Here is a 19547-nt window from a genome sequence, read left to right as displayed (position 1 = left end):
GGATTACTGCATCAAGGCGATTTTCACGTGAATCTTCATATACTACTCTGATATCTTCCTTAAGGATTATCTACAGATTAGAATTATGGGATGGGAGGAAATGGACAATTTAAGGCTATAAGATCTATTGAACATTTGTCTCCAAGTGGCAAAAGTTGTATCAAGAGGGAATGAATTATAGCAGTTTATATTATCAACAGCAGAATATACCAGTGCTCACTTTCCTAAAATGTTCATGGACACAAGGAAGTTTAAATTAATCTAAAAATGTGATAGTGATAGTGAGGGGAAGTATAATGTTTTAAGTGAGAAAGGTAGTATCCTGTTACTGAGGCTAGTACATATGAAAGGTATTTGTTTGTATACATTTTTTGAATTCATTTTTAGTTTGGAAAAGATGTTTAATTTTTTTTATCATATTTAGATGCTTTTTTCTGTTACATCTTTAGATTTGTAGGAGAATATAGACACTGACTTACTAAATATTTGTTTTATCCTTTAAGAGTTTTCTTTCCTTTTATTTTTCTTAAATGTTAATTTTTTGTTTGTGTGACTAGTTTGTCTATTTAAACTGTAGAGCAGTAGCCATAATCTAGTTCTTTAAGGGTCCTGCACAGTTGGGTTCTCATGAAATAGAGATTTTACTTATCAAATTTCAGTTTCATTCTCTGAATATTCAAATACATTTGTTAACTGCATTTAGAGGAGAAAGTGAGCCTGCGAACGGAGGATGAGAAATCTGGAAATACAGTTCTAATCTTTGGAAATGTAAAATCATGTTTTCAAGATCAGGGGTCCACTGATTCTAAATCGAGGCCAGTCACAGTCACCAGGGAGATGAAAAACTACCACAGGGCCTGCCTCGCATCATCTAAGAATATAGAGTAGGGCTGAGCTACTCATCCTGGTCCCAAAGCTTCTCAGGTGATTCCAATGGACAAGGAGACGGTAATGAGACGCAGGTTCAAATCCAGAATCTGCTGCTACTCAGCTGCGGTGTCTCCCATAAAGCACCTAAACGCCCTGGCTTTCAGAGAGGTAAGGTGAGGGGAGTGAGCTATGGCACTCGAAGTTCTCTGTACCTGTTCTATAATAAGCCCTTGCTGCTTCTTCTATGCACGAATGTCCCCAGCCTGGTGGTATTGGGAAGAAATGTTAACATCGCAGGTACACGTTGATGTATTTGATAGAGCATATATGTGTGGTTTATATACAGAATATATCATTTGAAATTAAAATAGAGGAAGTTTTAAGTGATTTCACTTCAGGGTCCTTGCTAAAGGCCGGGTAACGCTGCCAGTTCTTCTGTGAGAATTACAGATTAGCAAAGTGAGAATTGTAGCAGTTTGGCTGTAAAGATATTAAAAAGTCTAGTAAGTTTAAGTTATTTTCACTCCAGGAAAACTATAATCATTTGAAAGATCGAAGAGCAAGAGTGAAATTTAAAATAGGATTTTATATTCACAAAGCACTGTGTTTCTGGTGAAGAGACATTGATGATTGTTTTCCTGCATTTTAACTTAACTTAGTTACCGGCTGATATCTTGGTATTGAAAGCAATTTGCAGACATTCTTATGAATGTTTTAAATCTATAAGATTTTAAAAATTCATTTGATGAATATTTTTGTTATTGTAAGGGAATCATGGCATTTCATATTCCAAGTAACTTTTCCTTTATTGAAATCAAATGTGTTACTGGACATAAATGTTGACATGTCACTGAGCACTTCTTCAGCTTAGCTCTATCTGAGCAAATACAACTATTTTTGATTAATCCTTTGTGTAGAAATTCTTGAACTGAGTTTGCTGACCTAACAATACACCATTTCAAAGTAGAAACTTAAAGCAACATAGATGTTAAAAGTGTTCATATGTCTGAATTTATACATGCTGATGTGAATTTTCATGGCCTTATTGTTTAATCTTTGTAGATGTACATCATTATTAACTTTTTATGCAACAACTGTTCCTGTATTGAGTGCAAACAATGCAAGAGGTGGAAATACCACACGTGACAGGCACAGGTTTCTCGATCCAACTCTTAAAGGGGTGCTTGTGAGGAAAGTAGCATAAAAGATGGAAGAACCCAGATTTCTCATGAAATTTAAATTGTATATATTCATCAGCTAAAATTACTGCTTTTAGCTCCCCTGTCTTACCGGTGTATTTTCTAAACTAGGGCAAGTAAACTAAAATTCATAATTTATAAACAATCTGTGGGAAAATTGGTGAATTATTTACAACACTTTTGAAAAATGTGTTTGCATCTTATATAGAAATTAGCTACTCTGTTAATCACAGTGGTGCCACAAATATGCTGGAAATTAGGACTTGCAAAGTGAATTTGGAAAAAAATAGTCCTGTAACTCAATCTGCGATTGGAAAACCAAACTGATCCTGAATGGTCTATTTAAACAAATGCCAATTATTGAATAATTCTCTGACCTAAACAGAAAGTTATTGTATATGGAAGGAGTTTTTTTTTCCTTTAGAGTGCTTTATTCCAGATGCCCTTTTAAATTGTTTTTAATTCTCTGTGGGCAGTAGATAACTAAACCTACGGAATGTAGTAATGGCAAGGAGGAAGCAATCACGTTGGCCACTTCTAGCTCAGAGTCATGGAAAAGGCATCTGTTATATATGAATTGCAGACTATAAGGACTTTGACAGTTCATAGACCAGACCTAATTTATTAAACTAAGTTTCTAATATAAACAGTAATTTGTTTCAGGCACTGACACTGCAGGTCTGGATTATGTGAACCAAATATAAAGAACTGTATTTCCTTTTTGGAAAGTGTGTGCCTTTCCAGCACTGAAAGAAAATAATCTAATCTGTCATAATAGTAAATATGATGAACATGGCCCACCTTCCTGAGCAGGGGCTGATTCACACTCTCTGTTTTTAAAAAGTTTCAGAAGTTATTTTTAAAGTACTAAGGCCTAGTTTATGAACTTCATGGCACACCTGTGGATGATACTCCAAATGGTTGAGAAAATGGTAAGACTACTTTAAGAGGCTTAATCTGTTGTGCACTTCTAACCTGAGGTACCGTTTAAACTGTTGATAAATAGTCTCACTGAAAAATCAACTGAGTAGAAAAACAAGAAGATTCCATTACTCTGTGATTCTTACAATGCTTGATAGAATGAGAATTTTGATATTTACATATTAAAGTAGTTTGGACATGTGAAAAAGACCATGTGCTAAATATAGCTTTACCACAAGATTTTGGAAGGTATGTTTCAATCAGGTCAAATCACATGTGGCCACTTTTTTAAGTGTGTGTATTCTTTGTCGTTTATGAAAGTACTAGCATATATTCTCGCCTGTACCCAGTATAGCATTAATAAACTATTTATATTGCCAATCCCTATGTTAGGTAAAAATAATTTATCAATGCTTACTTTTTGTTAATTCTTTTGTTCAAAAGATGCATGTTAGGGTGATTATAGCTACAAGTAGCAAACTCATCTTAAACTGTGGCTAAAACATAAAGGGCATTAGCAGAGTGGATGGAGGCACTTCCATGACAGTTAGTTCAATGGCTCAGTGGTAAGTTCAGTGAAATCAACACTGTTAACCACATTACTAGGTGATTTTTCAGTTATATATTCCTCTGTAAGGAAAAATATAACTTCCCTGAGATCTCAGTCAAATGCATCAAATGTCCGCTTATGACTCATTGCTCAGCAGTGAGGGCAAGAGCCTATATCAAGTATTTTAGGAGGATGGATCCTGATGGGCTTAAACTAATGAATGTGGCACCCTACATGAGGAATGATAGGATTTCTGATACTCAAGCAAAATCAGGGTATGGGTTACAAGAAAGAATGAGGAAATAGCCACCAGGTAGACAACCAGCAGTATTTGTCAAAGATAGGAATAAAAATAGTATTAACTTATTGATAATACCTGAACAATAAATAGATGTTAGGTAAATTGGAAGATCTATACATTATTTTATTGCCCACATACATTTAGGAATAATTGCTTTATTTTCTGACACATTTTATATAATAAAAATACTTGTAGAATAATCAGTATATAATAAATTAAGATCCACTAGTGGTGCTATGAGTGAACTGAAACATTTAGTTCACTTTGGTAGGACTATGCTAGATAGTCACAAACAGTTTTCTGAAGTCATGTTGTTGTCTATAATACTGAATTGACAGATTGGTTGCATTCAGTCAACAATCAATAGATTATTTCATGGAAAAACAATCTGAATGTTCCTCCTATCTAATCACTCACCTGTCACAAGTAATGTTACCTTAGTGTGGGGAAATGAGAGAAAGATGGGGGAGGAGGAGGAGTATGTTAGGAGAGGAGGCAGTAAATATAACAGAAGAGCAAGTTGTTGGATACAATGAGTCACTCAGTTCTTTATATGGAGTGGTAGGTATCTTTATTCCTTTTAACATAATTTATTTATTTTTTCTTTTTTAAAAAACTTGGCTCTCCAGCTCTGTAAGAGTCTTTTTTTTTTCTGCCAAGAGCCATTTGGATATATAAAACATCATTTGCAGGCAAACAAAGTTATGAGCTTAAACATCAACCTGCCACAGATTTATTAAATTTCAAGTCCTGCCTTCCATTGCCTTCACAGGGTTCAACCAAATGATTTGCAAGCCTTGTATGGCCCACTGGCCTGAAGTTCCCAACCTCATGTTGAACTCAATATACTACATAGCCTTAAGAATATGTCTTCTTAGCATAGAAATTTTCCTTATGGATAATGACGGGGACCTATTTGAAGGAATCATTTGCTGTCACATCTTAACAGTCATAAAGTAGCTTCACAAAATCTTCAATTAGTAGAGGTTGACATCACACTAGAACTGCAAGGAACAGTACTAATCTTAGGCATTTCTGTTAATAGCACAAAAACCAAGCCTGTGTAATCTTTAAACATATTTTAAAAGGAGTAATAAAGATTCAGAAATAAAAAAGCAAACACTTGTAATAACCAGAAACATGCTAATTCTTGGAATAGAGTGATAATACCATGGAGAATAACTGCAGCTCTTTCCCCAAATATACCCAGATAACACACAGGCTTTCTGCTAGCTGTGCAACTGTAGCGCACCTGGCGGTTGGTTTTGATGCTACCTGCAAATAGGCTGTTCTCATGAGGTATATTGTACAAAGCAAGGAGCCTGAAAAACATGCACACAACAAAATAAAACCCAACTTTACTTTATAACTTTAAGGTTTTGGGATTTCTATGTGCATGTTTACACACTGGCAATTATTTGAAGGTATATCAGTTATATGTATACATTTGTAGTTTTTTTTTTTTTTTTTTTTTTTTTTTTTTTTTTTTTTTTGGCAGGCAGAGTGGACAGTGAGAGAGACAGAAAGGTCTTCCTTTGCTGTTGGTTCACCCTCCAATGGCCGCCGCGGCCAGCTTGCTGCAGCCGGCGCACCGCGCTGATCCAAAGGCAGGAGCCAGGTACTTCTCCTGGTCTCCCAAGCACTTGGGCCATCCTCCACTGCACTCCCTGGCCACAGCAGAGAGCTGGCCTGGAAGAGGGGCAACCGGGACAGAATCTGGCGCCCCGACTGGGACTAGAACCCGGTGTGCCAGCGCTGCAAGGCGGAGGATTAGCCGAGTGAGCCACGGCGCTGGCCCCATTTGTAGTTCTTAAGACCAACATCTATTCGGACCATATTCGGTGCTGCTTATTCCTTTCAAATGTAACTTTTTAATGTTGGCTTTGGCTTGAAAACCTTTGACATCATCTATATTTAGAACTTTTAGCCTGGGGTTTGAATCAATCATATAAAGATGACTTCAATTACATCACTCTGTGCCCCTTCCCCCACTCCATTATTCTTCCTTTCAAAAAAGAAGAGATAATTTTTTAGGAATAGTGCATACCTGCAGTCATAATACAAAATTCTTGTCCTGTAATGCCCTGAATTCTATTCATTCATACTTTTTTGTGATGCATTTCTGATTCATTTACATTGCCATTGAACCAGACAATGTAATTCAGTTTCCTCATCTGTAACAGTAAAAGTCTATATTTCTTAGAAAAGTAGATGTCTGTTTATTGGCTGATTATTTTTGTTTTGTATGATATAACTAGAATCCCTCAAGAATTTAAGCACTATTTAATTTGAAAAACAGATCAAACTCTCATGTGCTGTTTCACTACCTAAATGCTCATTATAATTGGGAACAGCCTTAAGCCAGGAACAAGGGTTCTTTCATGTAGATGGCAGGGAACCAAGGACTTGAGTCACTTGCTGCTTTCCAAGCACTTATTAGCAGAGAGTTAGAATGGAGAGTGTCCCTGGTCCTCAGACCCAGGCAATCTGATATGGGATGTGGGAATCCCAACCAGAACTTAAGGACTGGGCAAAAACTTACCCACCTGCCCTGATTTTTTTTTTTTTTTTTTTTTTTTTTTTTTTTTACAGGCAGAGTTAGACAGTGAGAGAGACAGAGAAAGGTCTTCTTCTGTTGGTTCACTCCCCAAATGGCTGGTGTGCTGCAACAATCCAAAGTCAGGAGCCAGGTGCTTCCTCCTGGTCTCCCATGTGGGTGCAGGGCCCAAGCACTTGGGCCATCCTCCATTGCACTGCTGGGCCACAGCAGAGAGCTGGACTGGAAGAGGAGCAACAGAGACAGAATCCAGTGCCCCAACCGGGACTATAACCCGGGGTGCCAGCGCCACAGGCGGAGGATTAGCCTAGTGAGCTGAGGAGTCAGCCCTGCCCTGGATTTTTAACACTTCAATGCAAGACTTTCAATGACAGATTCCTTCTTACTGACAAAGTTATATGGCCATTGAGTCTACAGAAGGACACACTAGTCTTGACTGTAAGTTGCTAATTAGAATTGCATATTTCAAATGTTGATTTTCTGAAAACAAATTGCCATCATATCTACTTAATGTGTTTAGCAATGAATTTGGTTAAAAATAAATTCTATAAATTGATTAGTTTTTCTTGTATCAGAATTCTGAGTCATTAAGCTTCAGCAATATGTCTAGTTTCGGTGTAAAACGTTAAATTGAGCACTTTTCACATTTGTGCATTGCTTTCTTCCTTTGAGAGAAGTAAAAGCAAAATGAGCTGATTCTTTTTAAAGGGTTATAAAAAACTGTCTTTTATAAGTTAAATAAGCCTTTAAAGGGTATTAGCTTTTGAAAAGAATGCATTTTAGTTTGATATTTATTTAAAAGAATTTTCACTTTTTAAAGTTATCTTGACAGGCAGAGTTAGACAGTGAGAGTGAGAGAGAGAAAGGTCTTCCTTCCGTTGGTCCACCCCCCAAATGGCTGCTACAGCCGGCGCACTGCACTGATCCGAAGCCAGGAACCAGGTGCTTCTTCCTGGTCTCCCATGTGGGTGCAGGAGCCCAAGCACTTGGGCCATCCTCCACTGCATTCCCAGGCCACAGCAGAGGGCTGGACTGGAAGAGGAGCAACCGGGACTAGAACCCGGGGTGCCAGCGCCACAGGTGGAGGATTAGCCAAGTGAGCCGTGGCGCCGGCCAAGAATTTTCATTTCTTAATTTTTAGAAATTATCTTTTTAGATGAGGGTATAAAAATAGAAGTGTATTTGTAAGCCTATGATTGTTTTTATTATATTTTATATAAAATTGGGATTTTTATTGCTCATTAGTTGATGCTTAGAACTTATGGTCAAAACACAATGCAACCTCTTGTGATTGTGTTCAACTGGGGGGATCTTTCTGGATTATAACATTAATTGTCAACTTTTTGATAGGGCATAGAAAGTAGGTAATCAGAAAGCTGATCAGTTATATATAAATGCTTTTGGGTCAATCATGTACATCAGAAGAAACTCAACTCCCACATTCTCAACTTGAAGAATGCATTTTTTTCAAATGGGATCTTTATTGAGGAGAATTAAATATGGCATATTAAATTTCTTTAAATGAAATACTGAGATATGGCCTCAATAAAATTGATTGGTTTTCTCCAGATTTTTACTTTGTTTATGCTTCAGTTGGGACAATTGATACATTTCTGATTAATTCTCACAATAAATTGTATTTTCCTTAAATCTATTGTCCATCTTTTAAAATTATTTTAATAGCTACATTTTTCTTACTGATAGTTAGCTTATCTTAATTGTGGGATTTGATGTGATGCCCTAACTGGCAGAGTTAATATCAAGCAATTGGCCCCAGCAGGATGCAAGGGAGTAGAAAACTGTTATTGGTTCACCACTGGAGGCTGTCATTTCCATCCTCAGTGGTGGAACACGGGCTCTGATGTGACTTTCTGGATCTCACATGGTCTTTACGGTCAACAGTCAGAGATGCTGAGTGCTTGATTTGGGTCCCTCAGAGAGGACACTTTTCTTTGTGTGTTTCCTTATAAACTTTTATCCTATCTGTTCTTACCTGTCTTGTGCATTTGGAACCCTGAGAGATGTATTTGGCTGATTTTTCACAATGAACCATTCCCTTCCATTTGCTCACCCTTCTTGAACTCTGGGAATGCTACAACAGGGGATGCACTGGGTGAATGTGGTTATGAAGACAAAAGTATTTTCGGATGATGAGATTGGTGAGATTTATTTCTTTGCATAAGATTAGATGTAGGAAGTAGATTGCATTTCTAGCTTTTAATGCTATTTCTAAGAGACATAGCTTATAAGATATTAAATTTATGTATGTGAAACCAGAATAGGAAGAATACAGAAAATGCAAGGAGTCTTCAGAAAGTTCATGGACAATGCATTGTATGAACAAAATATGCATGCATTTCAACAGATTTTTACACCACTATGAACTTATCTTTTAATTTCACTTTCCATCAACTCTTAGGAGTACCCTCATCTTGTCATTTATAAGTTAAAATTATTTTCTTTTAATTCTTCATGATCATGCACTTATTTTGAAAGTGTCTTTTTTATTTTTGACAGAGTGGACAGTGAGAGAGAGACAGAGAGAAAGGTCTTCCTTTGCCGTTGGTTCACCTCCCAATGGCCGTTGCAGTCGGTGCACCGAAGCCAGGAGCCAGGTGCTTCTCCTGGTCTCCCATGGGGTGCAGGGCCCAAGCACTTGGGCCATCCTCCACTGCCTTCCCGGGCCACAGCAGAGAGCTGGACTGAAGAGGAGCAACCGAGACAGAATCTGGTGCCCCAACCAGGACTAGAACACAGTGTGCTGGCGCCACAGGTGGATGATTAACCTATTGAGCCATGGTGCCGGCTGCAAGTGTCTTTTAAAAAGATTTATTGATTCATTGAGGGGCAGAATTACAGAGGTAGAGACAGAGAGAGAGGTCATCCATCCTTTGGTTCACTCCCCAAATGGCTGCAACAGCCAGGGCTGGATCAAGCCGAAGCCAGGAGCTTCTTCTGGGTCTCCCATGTGGGTGCAGGGGTCCAAGCACTTTGGCCATCTTCCTCTGCTTTCCCAGGTGCATTATCAGGGAGCTTGACTGGAAGTAGAATATCTGGAACTCGAGCAAGCATCCACATGTGATGCACAAGCCAGCCCCATGCAAATGTCTTTGAAATCTTTGAGAGCAACCTAGGTAGATATTATTTTCTGGAAAGAGGAGTGAGATAGGAATGTAAACTTCTGAAATGACAGGCCAGCGCCATGGCTCACTAGGCTAATCATCTGCCTGTGGCGCTGGCACCCCAGGTTCTAGTCCCGGTTGGGGCACTGGATTCTGTCCCGGTTGCTCCTCTTCCATCCAGCTCTCTGCTGTGGCCCAGCAGTGCAATGGAGGGTGGCCCAAGTGCTTGGGCCATGCAACTGCATGGGAGACCAGGAGGAAGCACCTGGTTCCTGGCTTCAGATCAGCGCAGTGCGCTGGCTGCAGCGGCCATTTGGGGGGTAAACCAATGGAAGGAAGACCTTTCTCTCTCTCCCCCTCTCTCCCCCTCTCTCCCCCTCTCTCCCCCTCTCTCCCCCTCTCTCCCCCTCTCTCCCCCTCTCTCCCCCTCTCTCCCCCTCTCTCCCCCTCTCTCCCCCTCTCTCCCCCTCTCTCCCCCTCTCTCCCCCTCTCTCCCCCTCTCTCCCCCTCTCTCCCCCTCTCTCCCCCTCTCTCCCCCTCTCTCCCCCTCTCTCCCCCTCTCTCCCCCTCTCTCCCCCTCACTAACTCTGCCTGCCAAACTTTTTTTTTAATTTTAATTTTATTTTTTTAAAAAAGTAATGACAATAAATAAAACTCTTCTTGCTTCAAATGAGAGGTAGTCTCCCAATGCTTTTTGTTGCTCCAAAGCATAGAAGAGTCTTAATTTTCTTTGCAGTAAACATAAGAAAAGAGGGAGAGAAAATATTTGCCCTATAATATAGATGGATCTTAAATCTTGTTCACTAATAACAAGTATTCCTGGATCTGAGGCAGAGTGCTACAGATACAACAGTGGTACAAAAGTTCGTACACATGGGGCTGATGCTGTGGTATAGCAGGTAGAGCTTTTGCCTTCAGTGTCAGCAACCCATATGACTGTGGGTCCAGTCCTGGCTGCTTCACTTCTGACCCAGCTCTCTGCTAATGTCTGGGAAGATAGTAGAAGATGGCTGTAGTCCAGAAGAAGCCCTGTGTGGGGAGCAACTGGGAGCAGCTCGGACTAGACTAAGTTACTGGAATTAAGACTTATTCTATGCATCTGCTCTCCCACAATATGGCACTGGGAGAGGAGGAAACAGCTTCTACACAGCTGCCTCCAGTTCAATCAATAAACTGTAGGACCTGCTCCTGATTGGAGGAGAGCAGCGTACTCGGCGTGTGGGTAGCAGAGTTGGAATTGGTGTAAGAGGACTATAAAGGAGGAGAGAGACAACATGCACCAGGAACATCTATCTGAAGGAACACCTGTGCAGCCCCCGAGAGAGCCGGCCGGTGGTGTGCCGCTCCCCCGCGGAAGTGGGGAAAGTGGCTAGGGGGGACCGCCCTTCCATGGAGGTGGAAGGGTAGGTAGCCAACCCCGGGAAGAACCAGCAGCAAACCCGGGGAGGGCCGAGCAGACAAAAGAACAGCGCAGGGTCCTGTGTCGTTCCTCCACGAAGAGGGGGAGCGACACCCTGGCTCCAGGCTTTGGATCAGTGCAGTGCTGACCATTGTGGCTATCTAGGGAGTGAACCAGTGGATGGAAGACACCTCTCTGTCTCTCTCTCTCTCTCTCTGCCTCTCTGCAACCCTGCCTTTCAAATAAATAACTCTTTTTATTCCATTTTCCCATAAGCATTTTTTAAAAGCTTCTACACATTAGCATCACTCATGATCCCAGCACTTAAGTTTCTAGGATACCTAATGTTTGGAGCTAGCAGATTCAAGCGCCCCTCAGGGTTGAGGCAGTTAAACTGAGTCAGGGGCATGGTGTATAGACTGTGGCCATCTGTAAGCACACCCTTTCTTGCTGGGTCTCAAAAACAGCCTTTTGCTGCCAAGTCAGAATGCAGGCCTGGTGTTACCAGATATTCTAGTTTTCAAGAGAAACCACAGGTTTGGATTTTCATGAAAAAAATTTTTTTTAACGTTTATTTAATGAATATAAATTTCCAAAGTACAGAATATTGATTACAATGGCTTCCCCCCCCCATAACGTCCCTCCAACCCACAACCCTCCCCTTATCCACTCCCTCTCAAAAATATTTTTAATGTAACTCCAATAAATTTTAAATGTTGGCTGCTGAATACAATTCTTAAAATTACCTATTAGTCAGATTGGAACAGGTGAATATTTCAGATATAGATGAAGTTTGGCTGCCAATTGTGCTAACTAGTAACCAATATTATTCTCTTAAAGATATATTTTTGCCCTTCTAGAGAAAGAAGTATGATCATGGACATATTCACTAAAGCAACCTAATAGCTTAGAAACACATGGTGATTTTTGTTCCTATACATAAAGGGGGGGAGGATTTTAAATTTTTAAATTTTATTTTTAAAATTTATTTTATTTGACACACACACACATACACATACACACACACATACAGAGCAAGAGAGGGAGGAGAGAGGACCCCAAACCTCTGGTTCATTCCCCAACTATCTATAATGGTTGGTGCTGGACCAGGCCAAGGCTTGGATCTAGGAACTCAATCCAGTGCTCCCATGTGGTGGCAGAGACCCAGATACTTGGACCATCACTTACTATTTCACAGAGTATGTACTAGCGGAAAACTCCAATATGGTAAGCAGGTGGCAATTACACCAAATATATGTCCCTAGACTGTTACTGCTCAAAGTAGCAGTGCTAGTTTTTTTTTCCATTATTATGGTATATACACATCCTTTTATTTCTACATTTCAGGTTATGTGCTTAATTTTTATATTTTGAAATGCCAGTGTTTTTGTGAGGATAATACCATTATTTTTGTATGGAGTCTAAAACACGAATCATTTTTAAAGTTTTTCATCTACGTTCACAAAAGGTGTAGGAAGGAGACATACAAACCTAGACATGGTGGAGTGGGAGAGAGATCTTTACCAACGTTTATTTTCCAAATACCTGTAATAGCTGGGCTGGGCCGGGCTGAGTCCAGGAGCCCGGAACATCTTCCAGGGCTCCCACGTGGGTCTCAGAGCCCAACACTTGATCCATTATTCTCTGCCTTCCAGGATACCTTGGCAGGAAGCTGGATCAGAAGTGGGGTAGCTGGGATTTGAATTGGCTCTCTGGTATGGGATGTAAGCATCTCAAGCCCCAGCATAACCCACAACAACACACACCTCAACATGAATCATTTTAAGGCATGCCTAGAATTAATTTTTTTAAAAAGATTCATTTATTTGGAAGGCAGAGTTAGAGGCAGAGTTAGAAGCAGAGAGATAGAGAGGTCTTCCATCCACTGGTTCACTTCTGAAATGGCCACAATGGCCAGAGTTGTGCCGATTCAAAGCAAGGAGCCAGGAGCTTCTTCCAGGTCTCCCAGGTGGGTGCAGGGGCCCAAGCTCCTGGGCCATCTTCTACCCCCTTCCCAGGCCATAGCAGAGAGCTTGATCAGAAGTGGAGCAGCTGGGACTTGAACTGGCACCCATATGGGATGCTGACACCGCAGGCGGTGGCTTTACCTGCTATGCCACAGAGCTGGCCCCTAGAATTTTTTCTATCAAATAATATCTAGAAAGTCTTTCTGTACTTCCGTGGCCCTCATAAGGAGGAAGAACTATGACAACCAAATTCTTTTGCAACACAAATTTACGTACATCTTCGACCTAAAAGACTATAAAGCAGTTGAAATACTGGGCTAGTGCTGTGGTGTAGTGGGTAAAGCCGCTGCCTGCAGTGTGGCATCCCAAATGGGCCCCAATTAGAGTCCCAACTGTTCCACTTCCGATCTAGCTTTCTGCTATGGCCTGGGAAAGAAGTAGAAGATGGCCCAAGTCCTTGGGCACCTGCACCCGTGTGGAAGAACCAGAAGAAGCTCCTGGCTCCTGGCTTCGGATCGGTGTAGCTCTGGCCATTGCGGCCAACTGGGGAGTGAACCTGTGGATGGAAGACCTCTCTTTCTCTCTCTCTCTCTGCCTCTCCTTCTTTCTATGTGTAACTCTTTCAAGTAAATAATTAAATCTTTTAAAAAAGAATATTATACAAATAACACTGCATCTGGATTTCTTTCTGATATGATGAAACCAATGATTACAAAGTTAAAATGGGGGCAGATAAATCACAGCTTGCCATCTTCCTGTAGCAGTACATGTATTTTAATATTAAATTATTTTTGCTCTATCTTGCAGTTTCTTTGTGCATTGACCAGATGTGGCAAGTTTGATTGAAAGAATATGTAATATGTAAGTAGGGTTTAACAGGAATATACTAACAATATGCTAATTTTCCTTATTTATCTTTTGCTCCTAGTGATCATCTATAAACAAGATATTATTTACTTTTAAATAAATTTACAAGCTCTTACCTAAATGACTTATTCAATCCAAGATCAAAAGTCCAGTTAGCTTTTCTGAACTTGCTTGACATTTTTGAAAATTCTATTTTCCTAGACACGTTTCCCTATGATCTGCTACCTGAATAATTGAAATATATCTAAAGTGTATTTTTGTATGCTTTCAATCTCTAACAGTCCATTTTGTCTTGCAATTCACACAAAATCAATTATGCCTTTTTTTAAAAAAAATTTGGATCGGGAGAACAATAATGAAGTCAATATACAAAGGATGCTACTAAAAAGAAAATATTCATCAAGGAGAAGAATGCAGTTTCATGTGTGTATTTAAAAAGGTTGAATCTCCAGGTAGACAGATTTCCAGTGTTCAGGGGCTCAGCTGCGGTACTCTGTACTATACGCTTGTCTTTGAACTATGAAGCTCACTGATTACAGTCTTGCCCAACTCTGGGAAGGGGAGAGAGGGCTTGATACTTTTAATAGATTCTATTGGTTGTGAATAACCCATTTTGCTTTTATAAATTTATTAAACTTATATTGTACCTTTATATCTGTAATATATTCATTATTTTGCTTAACAAATAAAAACATCATTTACAACTGAAGTAGAAAACTTGGGGTCAAAATAAACAGCTTGTTAAGTGGATTTATGCAATTATTTCTCTGATTTTTTTCAAACCTGAAAAACTTGAAGAATTGCTCACAGATTTTCAGCACAAAAAGTGACACTGGGCAAGAACTAGAAAATTGCAAGAAGTATAATCTATCAATGCATGAAAATTGCATTTAGTCTGGTGTGTTTCAATAAAGAGAAATAACATAAATGTCACACTGAGCTGTTGATTATTATGAAATAGTTTAGGTTCAGATGTGTTTCATTTGCATATATATTTTGACATCAATATCACAAATGCAGCAACAGATAGTAGATATAATTTTTAAAATTTAGAGTGACATATAAGAATGTTTTTTCTTTTTAAAATGCTTTTTTAAAGAAATTAATGCATTAGGTTCTCAGGGTCACAGCAAATGCATGGTAACTACTACAACTCAATTCTCATGTTAGTGTGATATTAACACAAAGAGAACTGATTCGGTGTAGTTCATAGAATATGATACTTTTTCATAACAACTTTTATGATCATCTTCATTTGACCTGAAATCTCAATGACAGTGATAATTTACCATTGTTGGGCAGCGATAAAGTACTATATGTAGCTCAGAGAGTTTATGCCTTGTAGGGATAAATCCATTTTAGTTTTGATACACATAAACATTGTCTATTTAACAGACACTTAAACTGCTGTATATTGACAATAGTGTTCTCAGAGAAGACATAGGTGCTTGTCATGGAAAGCATAGAAGAGTGGTGGCTACTTTAACAAATAAATATAAAGATCTCTCCATTCTTCTCAAAGAATAGCAAAATACTCTACAGGAAAATAGCCACTTTATATATACAAAAATTGCTAGATGTATATGCAATGTCTACCTGAGCTGCATAGTGGAAAAAAGTTCTGAGGATTTAAAATAAAAAAAAAATCTTGCCTCTGCTGTATGTTTGATATGTGACCTTGGAAATATAATAGGGGTAAGTGAGAATTGCAAGAGAAATATTCAGAGTATGGCATGTTAAACTGTTGCTCTAATAATGTTCCCGGTGTATCTCCAAATAAATTGGAACAGGAGGAGGTAACATATCCCACTTGTAAATGAGAGTGGTGTTGATAGAAAACAAAACTCCCTTAACTAGTTAGCAAAAACTCCGACTGTAATATACTAAGCTTCTGGATTTGTTTTGCCAGATTTAAAATACAGTAATGAGTATATAAATTTCTGAGATATTTCAGTTCTAAAACTTGATGACCCTTTCCACTAAACGACCTTTAGTTGTTTCTTGGCACTGATTCTTTCCACTGATTCCCATAGTAACTGTTAGGAAAACTTCCTTCTCGGATCAGTCATGGTAGACGCTGACTTCTCTTCCCCATTGGTTTCTTTGTACACTGGATGTAGTTCTTTGTTCTTTTGCATGCAGAATGCTCTGAATCTCCTTTGCCTTGTGTGTGTTGTAGCTACTCGTTCCTTACACTTGCCTGTAACATTTTTCTGCTTGTATTCCCAGGAGCGGATTATCGCACCTAAGATGTATTTGCTTTAAGTGATTTTTGTAAGAGGACTAGAATGTATGCATTTAGAATTTTCTTCCATTCCAAGAGGTATTTTGTGTCCTATGCAAATCTGGGGTACAGTGTGGCAGGGAAACGTCTTTTGGACATGGGTTATATAAAGTTTTAGGCTCATCTCTTCCATTTATTTGCTGCTTGATCTTCTTGAAGCTTTGATTTCTTTCATAAAAATGGGAATATCAATTCCCATTTTGTCTATATCACAACACTACTTTTGGGTTAAATTGAGATACTGTATTGAAAGTTCTCTGAAAATTTGTAAGCTATTACAGAGAAGAAGAAATGAAAAATTTGTGCCCATGACTCCATGTATTTCTGACTCTCCTTTGAGAAAAAGAAATCAATAGATTAAAGGGATATATGGCTTTTTCTATTCTAAAATGTAATATCTTTCGACCTGAAAATCTGCAATTACTAGTGTGTTCTGCTGCTTGTCTACCAAGAGCTGGGCATGACTAATCTGAGCATCCAAGTTATTATAAGCCAGGTTTAATTAGACCTAAGGATAAGGCATGATAGAGTCCCTACAACGTGGAAAGGATAAAAATTCCATCCTTACAGGGATGTAGAAAAAGAAAGGAAGATGAGGCAGGAGGAGAAAATCACATGGTGAAATTCTTTTCCCATGTATTAGGGACTAACCTTGAGACAGGGCAGAATGAGCTGCAGCATCATTTAGAATCCCTGTTCTTGCTATGGAAATAAGAGATGGAAGATAAGATGAAAAAGTCTAATTAACCATGTAAAATATTTTCTGAAGAAAGCAACTTAAATCAGAACAAATAAAAATAGAAGGGATATATTTCATATTTTGTCCACCATCTTTTTATCTCATGTCCATTCAGCAGGAAAGGAGTTTATCAGGAAGATAAATATATGACAGAAAAAGGAAATTTAAGAAATAATATAAAATTTTCTTTCTACACACATTTATATTACTTAAAGTGTTGTCAAACATTTCTAATAAATATATTGATATCTAGTCTTTATTATGTTCTAGGTATAGGCTTACTTACTTTACAAAAATAATTCATTTAATCTTCATATAGCCTTATGAGAGCTATTGTGTATCCATTTCAGGTGAGAACAGGTAGGCCCAGAGATATCAGTTTGAAAGTAGAAGGGCTAGCATTCAATTCACACAATTTAGCCTTGGAATGAATGTTTTCTACCCCTAGATGATGTGGCCTTTAAATCTGTCTACTAGGTCTATTTAAACTTCCAAATGTTTTGTAAGTTGTTTTTTTAAAGGACGATCTTAATTTTTTTTTTTTTTTGTATTTGTAATGGGGGTGGGAGAAAGACATCTCCCATCTACTGGTTCACTTCTAAAATGCCCAATAGCTGGACTGAACTGAAGCCAGGGCCAGCATCTCAAACCCTGTCTTCTGCATAAGATACAAGAACCCAGTTATTTGAAACATTACTGCTGTCTTCCTCGTGCATATTGGCAGAAAGCTGGAATCCGCAGTGGAACTTAAATATAGGTACTCTGATATGGGATATGGGCATCCCAATTAATGTCATAACCACCCCCCAAATGCCCATCCCAATCCTTTTACATATCAAGTTCAAGGATATTAGTATTGGACAATTTTGATTTGCAAACACATTGGAATTATTTATGTTGTGGCTTCAAACTCACAACCCTGTGTTTGAGGAGGTTGGGGACATATAATGTTTGCTCTAAAAGGCCAATAATTAATAGGTGGTTGTCATAAAATTCACCTATTAAAAGCCATTTATTACATTCTAATAAAAATGCACATAAAGTAAATATGACTTTAAGGCAGTTGTAAGATTGTAAGATTTTATTTGGTGATTTTACCAAGATTTTGTTTGGATTTTCATTGCTTACCTAGAAGCTCTCATGAGAGGCATGAAATATATTTTCTTATATTCTATAAATTAACATGGAATGGGAACAGAAGGCTACTTCTCAGGAGTAGGAAACTTCCTTGTGAGGAAATATGTATGTTAAAACAAATGTCGGCCGGCGCTGCGGCTCAATAGGCTAATCCTCTGCCTGGCGGCGCCGGCACACCGGGTTCTAGTCCCGGTCGGGGAGCTGGATTCTGTCCCGGTTGCCCCTCTTCCAGGCCAGCTCTCTGCTGTGGCCAGGGAGTGTAGTGGAGGATAGCCCAAGTGCTTGAGCCCTGCACCCACATGGGAGACCAGGATAAGTACCTGGCTCCTGCCTTCGGATCAGTGCGATGCGCCGGCCGCAGCGTGCCGGCCGCAGCGGCCATTTGAGGGTGAACCAACGGCAAAGGAAGACCATTCTCTCTGTCTCTCTCTCTCACTGTCCACTCTGCCTGTCAAAAAAAAAAAAAAGTCAAAGTTCACATATTACCCTGTAATTATTTAGACATAAGAATCTAAGATAATTAATGAAAATATTTATTTTTATCAGAGTATATGAAAAATATCTACTATGAAGAGTTGAACATTTTTTAAAAACTGAACTTGCAGGGGCTGGCACTGTGTACACTGAGTTAAGCCACAGCCTGCAGAACCAGCATCCCAAATGGGCACCAGTTCAAGTCCCAGCTGCTCCATTTTCAAGCCAGCTCCCTGTAAATGCACCTGGGAAAGGCCCTGCACCCACGTGGGAGACTAGGAAGAAACTCCTGGCTTCTGGCTTCTACTTGGCCCAGACTTGGCCATTGTGCCCATTTGGGGAGTAAATCAGCGATCAAAATATTCTCTCGCTCTGTCTTTCATATGCACACATGCTCTGTCCTTCAAATAAAATAAAATACAAACTTGTAAATATGATGCTTGTCTGCTCAGCCAGAGGAAAACGAGATTTTGCTCACATGTGAATTTTATAGCAAAGTGATGTGACTATAATTTGCAAAAATATCTTGAAACAAAACAAAAACCTGGAAGAGAATAGTCAGTAGGTTCCCAGGGAAGATCATTTGGTACAGTGGTAAGACAACACTTGGGATACCTGCAAGCCATACTGGAGTGTCTCAGTTTGAATACCAGCTCCGTTTTTGACTTCTGATTTATGCTAATGTGCACCCTGAGAAGCAGCAGGTGATAGCTCAAGCAGTTGTGTCATTGCCACTCATGTGGAAGACCCAGACTGGGTTCTCTTCTCCTGTTTTTACCCTTGCCCAGCCCTGGCTGTTGTGGGCATTTGGGATGTGAAACAGTAGATAGATCTCTTTCTGCCTCTATCTGCCTTTCAAATACATAAAAAAAAAAATCAGGTCGTAGATTTAGGTCTTTAATCCATTTTGAATGGGTTTTTGTGTAAGGTATGAGGTAGGGGTCCTACTTCATACTCCTGCATGTGGATATCCAGTTTTCCCAGCACCATTTATTGAATTACTAAAGAACATTGGAGAAACCCTGCAAAACATTGGCACAGGCAAAGATTTCTTGGAAAAGACCCCAGAGGCACAGGCAATAAAAGCAAAAATCAACCAATACTATTACATCAAATTGAGAAGCTTTTGTACTGCAAAAGAAAAACTCAGGAAAGTGAAG

The 19547-nt window shown here is 39.2% G+C and overlaps 1 long non-coding RNA gene across 4 annotated transcripts in view; it reads left to right on the top strand.

Moving 5' to 3' along the window:
• The first annotated feature begins 674 nt into the window (after positions 1 to 674).
• LOC149127321 (uncharacterized) overlaps positions 675 to 19547 on the top strand; it is a 164131-nt gene continuing 145258 nt past the window's right edge. For 2 of the 4 annotated variants that reach the window (XR_016231973.1, XR_016231974.1), the window contains exon 1: positions 679 to 1167. This is a non-coding gene — a long non-coding RNA (uncharacterized LOC149127321). Of the gene's footprint in view, positions 1168 to 19547 lie in introns of all 4 variants that reach the window. The other 2 variants (XR_016231975.1, XR_016231972.1) reach the window with 2 other exon arrangements.

Source organism: Oryctolagus cuniculus, chromosome 3 (genome assembly GCF_051225735.1).
Source record: "Oryctolagus cuniculus isolate XC-2025 breed Fujian yellow rabbit chromosome 3, ASM5122573v1, whole genome shotgun sequence".
In the NCBI taxonomy this organism is placed as follows: Eukaryota; Metazoa; Chordata; class Mammalia; order Lagomorpha; family Leporidae; genus Oryctolagus; species Oryctolagus cuniculus.
Note: the sequence above shows the minus strand (reverse complement) of the source record. Positions and strands in the feature narration are given on the sequence as shown.